At 40.2% G+C, this 5,551-nt stretch overlaps 1 pseudogene; it reads left to right on the top strand.

The window, feature by feature from the left end:
• Positions 1-1,179: 1,179 nt before the first annotated feature.
• On the top strand, positions 1,180-2,016 carry LOC131276269 (protein SET-like; annotated as a pseudogene).
• The last annotated feature ends 3,535 nt before the right edge of the window (positions 2,017-5,551 follow it).

The following is a 5,551-nucleotide window of genomic DNA, read 5'->3' as shown; positions in this document are numbered from 1 at the left end:
CTGCCACATGGCAAAGCAAGATGGCCACCAATCTCTTGCCATGGTCTCTGCCTTCCCCTCCAGAATCTACCATTCTCTCCTGGAGCTCAGCTGTGGGCAACTAGGCATAGAGCTTTTCTCTTTCTGGCCTCCTCCACCAGTCTCGGTTTCTCCACTTTCTTCCTGAGATCAGCTGCAAGCTGTCAGGCATATAGCTCATCTCTCCCTGGGCCTCAGCTCTTTGAGCCTATTGAGGGCTTCTTTCATTGCAGCTCAACTGTGGGTGAAACTGGAGTCCTTTGTCTCACACTGCAGGATAAAATAATGGCAGCTTCCTTTTCCTCTGTCTCTCTATGTGTCTCCATTTATACCAGACCTGTCAACGGGCTGGAGATTCAATCTAAGTCACACCTCACTGATGTCCAATTGAAAGGGTTTCAGACCCACAGGAAAGGATAAGTCCACAAACATAATCTTTCTCTTTTTGGTATTCATACAATAATTTCAAACTGCCACAGCATATATGCAAACCCCCTGGTAGCATCATAGCCAATGGTGAAAGACTGAAAGCTTTCCCTCTAAGTTCTGGAACAAGATACAGGGATGCCCACTGTCACTACTGCTATTCAACATTGTACTGGAAGGCCTTGCCAGAGCAGTTTGGCAAGAAAAAGAAGCACTAGATATCCAGATTGGAAAGGAAGAAGTAAAACTTTCCCTATTTGCAGATGGCATGATCCTTTGTATAGAAAGTCCCAAAAAATCTACAATAAAGCTACCAAAGCTAATAAACAAATTCAGCAAAGTGGCAGGGTACAAGATAGATAAACATGCAAAAATCAGTAGTGTATACACCCACCAATAAGGAGCAATGTAAAGAGGAAATCAAGGGAAAAAAATCCATTTACAATAGCAAATGAAAGAATCAATATCTAGGAATAAATTCAACCAAGGATATAAAGGATATACATAGAAAACTAGAAAAACTTTGCTAAAATAATCAGAGAAGACCTAAATAAATGAAAGGACATTTCATGCCAAGATATCAACTCTACCCAAAACGATTTACATATTCAGTGCAATCCCAATCAAAGTTCCAACAGACTACTTTGCAGAAATGGCAAAGCCAATCATCAAATTTATTTCGGGGCCTTTCCTAACAGCACGGTCCCCAAACGCCAGTCTTCACTCCTGCCTCACATGAAGAGAACAAAACTGCTTCCCATTCCCGACCAGAGGAAACACCGGGCCACTCTGGACTTGCCAAAAGGAGAAAAAGAACAGCAGGAAGCAAATTAACATACTGATGAACTACAAAACGAAAATAGACAGACTTAATGAACAAGCCAGTGAGGAGATTTTGAAAGTAGAACAGAAATATAATAAACTCCACCAACCATTCCATCAGAAGAGGTCAGAACTGATCACCAAAATCCCAATATTTTGGGGGTAACATTTGTCAACCATCCACAAGTGTCTGCACTGGTTGGGGAGGAAGATGAAGAAGTGCTGCATTATTTGACCAGAGTTGAAATGACGGAACTTGAAGATATTAAATCAGGTTACAGAATAGATTTTTGTTTTGATGAAAATCCTTACTCTGAAAATAAAGTTCTCACCAAAGAATTTTATCTGAATGAGAGTGGTGATCCATCCTCAAAGTCAACTGAAATCAAATGGAAATCTGGAAAGAACTTGACAAAACGTTCAAGTCAAACACAGAATAAAGTCAGCAGGAAGAGGCAGCAGGAAGAACCAGAAAGCTTCTTAACCTGGTTTACTGACCATTCTGATGCAGGTGCAGATGAGTTAGGAGAGGTCATCAAAGATGATATATGGCCAAATCCATTACAGCACTATTTGGTTCCTGATATGAATGATGAAGGGGAAGGAGAAGAAGCTGATGATGATGATGATGAAGAAGAAGAAAGACTGGAAGATATTGATGAAGAAGGGGATGAGGATGAAGGGGAAAATCTGAAGATGATGATGAGGGGAGAGGAAGGCAAGGTAAAAAGAAAATTGGCTAAATCTTAAAAGACTAAAATCTTTATGCCCATTAAGAGCTGAACTGATCCTTAAAGAATTCACCATGCTACTTTATTGTATAACCGAACTAACCCAAAACTGTGTATTGGCTAATCAGCCATTTGGCTGTCTTATGAGTCAATAAAATTTTGATAATCTCAAAAAAAAAAATTTATTTGGAAGGGTAAGGAACCCTGAAAGTCCAAAAACACTTTTAAAAAGAAGACTGAAGTTGGAGGACTCACACATTCTAACTTTAAAACTTATTACAGGGAAGCAGATGTGGCTCAACTAATGGGGCATCTGTCTACCAAATGGAAGGTCCAGGGTTCAAATCCCGGGCCTCCTGACCCGTGTGGTGAGCTGGCCCATGTGCATCGCTGATGCACATTAAGGAGTGCCGTGCCACACAGGGGGTGTCCCCTGCACAGGGGAGCCCCACGTGCAAGAAGTGCGCCCGCAGGGGGCAAGGAGAGCTGCCCCACGTGAAAAAAAGTGCATCCTGCCCAGGAGTGGTGCCATACCCATGGAGAGCTGACATAGCAAGATGATGCAACAAAAAAGAAAAAAAGAGACGCAGTTTCCCAGTGCCACCAGATAATGCAAGCAGATGCCAAAGAAAACACAGCAGGTGGGCACAGAGAGCAGACAACTGGGGAGAAGGGGAAAGAAATAAATAAAAAATTTTTTAAAAAAACTTATTACAGGGAAGCAGATTTGGTCCAATGGATAGGGTGTCCACCTACCACATGGGAAGTCCAAGGTTCAAACCTCCTGACCCGTGCAATGAGCTAGCCCACGCACAGTGCTGATGCGTGCAAGGAATACCGTGCCACGCAGGAGTGTTCCCGCACAGGGGAGTCCCACACGTAAGGTGTGCACCCTGTAAGGAGAGCCGCCCAGCGCGAAAAAAGTGCAGCCTGCCCAGGAATGGCGCCACACACACGGAGAGCTGACACAGCAAGGTGATGCAACAAAAAGAGACACGGATTCCAGGTGCCGCTGACAAGAATACAAGCGGACACAGAAAAACACACAGCGAATGGACACAGAGAGCAGATAACTGGGGGGGGGGGGGGATAAATAAAAAATAAATATTTTTTAAAATTTAAAAAAAATAAAACTTATTACAAAGTTACCGTGGTCAGAGCATCATGGTACTGACACAAGTACAAGCATATAGACCAATGGAATCAAACTGAAAGCTCAGAAATAGACCCTCACATCTATGGCCAATTGATTTTTTTTTTTTTTTTGAGGTACCGAAGAGTGAACCCAAGACTTCATATGTGGGAAGTCAGCATTCAACCACTGAGCCATACTGGCTCCCCTGAGTTGTTGTTTTTTTCATTTGTTTGTTTTTTTTTATTTTAGGAGGCACCAGAACTGAACCCAGGACCTCCCATGTGAGACCAGGCAGTCAACCAAATGAGCCACATCCACTCCCCCATGCCAAGTCCTCTCAATTGGGAAAAAACAGTCTCTTCACCAAATGGTGCTGGGCGAACTGGATATCTATAAGCAAAAGAATGAAAAAGGACCCCTATCTCACAGTTTATACAAAAATTAATTCAACATGGATCAATGACCTAAATTTAAGAACTAGGACTATAAAATTTCTAGAAGAAAATGGAGGGGGAGCAGAAGTGGCCCAAGCAGTTGGGTGCCCACCTCCCACACAGGAGGTCCCAGGTTTGGTTCCTGGTGCCTCCTAAGGATGAGCAGACACAATGAGCAGACAAGGTAAGCAGACAGATGAGGGAGCCTTTGGGGGGTGGCGGGTGTAGGAAATGGAGAGAAGCATCTTCAGGGCCTTGAGTTAGGCCAAGATTTCTTAGACTTCACACCCAAAACACAAGCAACAAAAGTAAAAATAGATAAATGGGAACTCCTCAAAATTAAACTTTTGTACCTCAACAGACTTTATAATAAAAATGAGAAGAAAACCTACTCAATGGGAGAAAATATTTGGAAACCATATATCTGATAAAGATTTAATATCCAGAATATTTAATCATACAACTCAACAATAAAGGCAAGCAAGCTAATTTTAAAATGGGCAAACAACTAGGTATATACCCAAAAAAATTGAAAGCAGGGGCTCAAAGATATAGACACTGATATTCATAGTGGCATTATTAATTATTTGTGTGGGGGGTTTTTTTGTTTTTTAAACCTTTATTTTAAAATTTTGGTTAAAAGTTTCATTTTTTTAAATAAGTCTACAGATACCAACTGCCCCGATTCTCAGAAGTGTAACAGCTATTCCAGTTTAATACCTAGCTTCAAAACAAAATGAATTTTTATATTTTCTAAATGAAATTATAATGTACATCTACCATCTTCATATGAGTTTGTTATAACTTTCTGAGACCCAAAGCTTCAATTAAGGTTGGTTTAAAACACTTTAATAGAAATGATGGCTGGCCTTAATGCAGTATGTACCTTAAAGGAATTTTTAAATAATCATAAGAGTAATCATGCCATTAATAATAAAGTCCTCAGTTTAGAATCTGGAACATTCTTCTATCAAGGGGTTTAAGGGGGAAATTCAGTCCAGTGAATCTTTCTCAAGATCTTCATCTTTTATTTGCTCTACCTGTATTATCTTTTCAGTTCCTGGATTAATGCTTTGAGCCAAAATGAAATATCTATTTTTATTACTATAGATTACATGTTAAGACATTTTGCTGAGTGAAATAAGCCAGACACAAAAGGCCAAATATTGTATGACCTCAGTGATATGAATTAATTATAGTAAGCAAACTCATAGAGCTAAAAATCTAGAATACAGGTTATCGGGAGCTGGGTTGGGCATAGAGAAAGGGGAGTTAATGCTTAAATTGTACAGAATTTTTATTGGGGTTGATTGTAAAGTTTTGGTAATGAATGGTGGTAATGGTAGCACAACAATGTGAATATAACTAAGAGCAATGAATTACATGTGAATGCGGTTAAAAGAAGAAATTTTAGGTCATATATATGTTACTAGAATGCAAACTAAAAGAAAAAGCAAAAAATAAAGTGTTGAATAATATGGAATAAAATGTTTCTCTTTAAATATTTCTTCAATCCTTGTGATTTCTCAAGGAAAGTATCAGTCTTTAGTACTGGGACCTGTACATTCTTGTTGAGTATACCAAGAATGCAGGGCTCTGATCACTCATCATCCAGGCCTTTTCTCAGAGTTATGTTTACAGTGTGCAATCTTGAGGGATGAGGTAATGTCTCCCTCCAAGAGTGAAAAAGTCCTGCTTATTGCCTGCTATGAAAGAGGATTTCCAAGTTAAGTGTTCCTAAGTCACAATGCAAAACCACTGCAAATGCAGCATCCCTCTGAGTCCCTCTCCGTAGCCCCCATTGCACTTGGGAAGCCAGAGCATAAGAACAACCATCACAAAATAATGCTCATGCTGCTTGCTGTGCAGTGTCTTCTGTGAGCTTCCATGGAACAGTAACCAGCTAATATATTAGATTATAAATAGGGTAAAATCAGACCCCAACAAACACTTCTCTAATACTTCTCCAACAAGAATCTCCCTTC

The sequence above is a fragment of the Dasypus novemcinctus genome, chromosome 3, assembly GCF_030445035.2.
Source record: "Dasypus novemcinctus isolate mDasNov1 chromosome 3, mDasNov1.1.hap2, whole genome shotgun sequence".
NCBI lineage: Eukaryota > Metazoa > Chordata > Mammalia > Cingulata > Dasypodidae > Dasypus > Dasypus novemcinctus.
The sequence above is the reverse complement of the archived record's forward strand: the minus strand, read 5'-3'. Positions and strand labels throughout refer to the sequence as shown.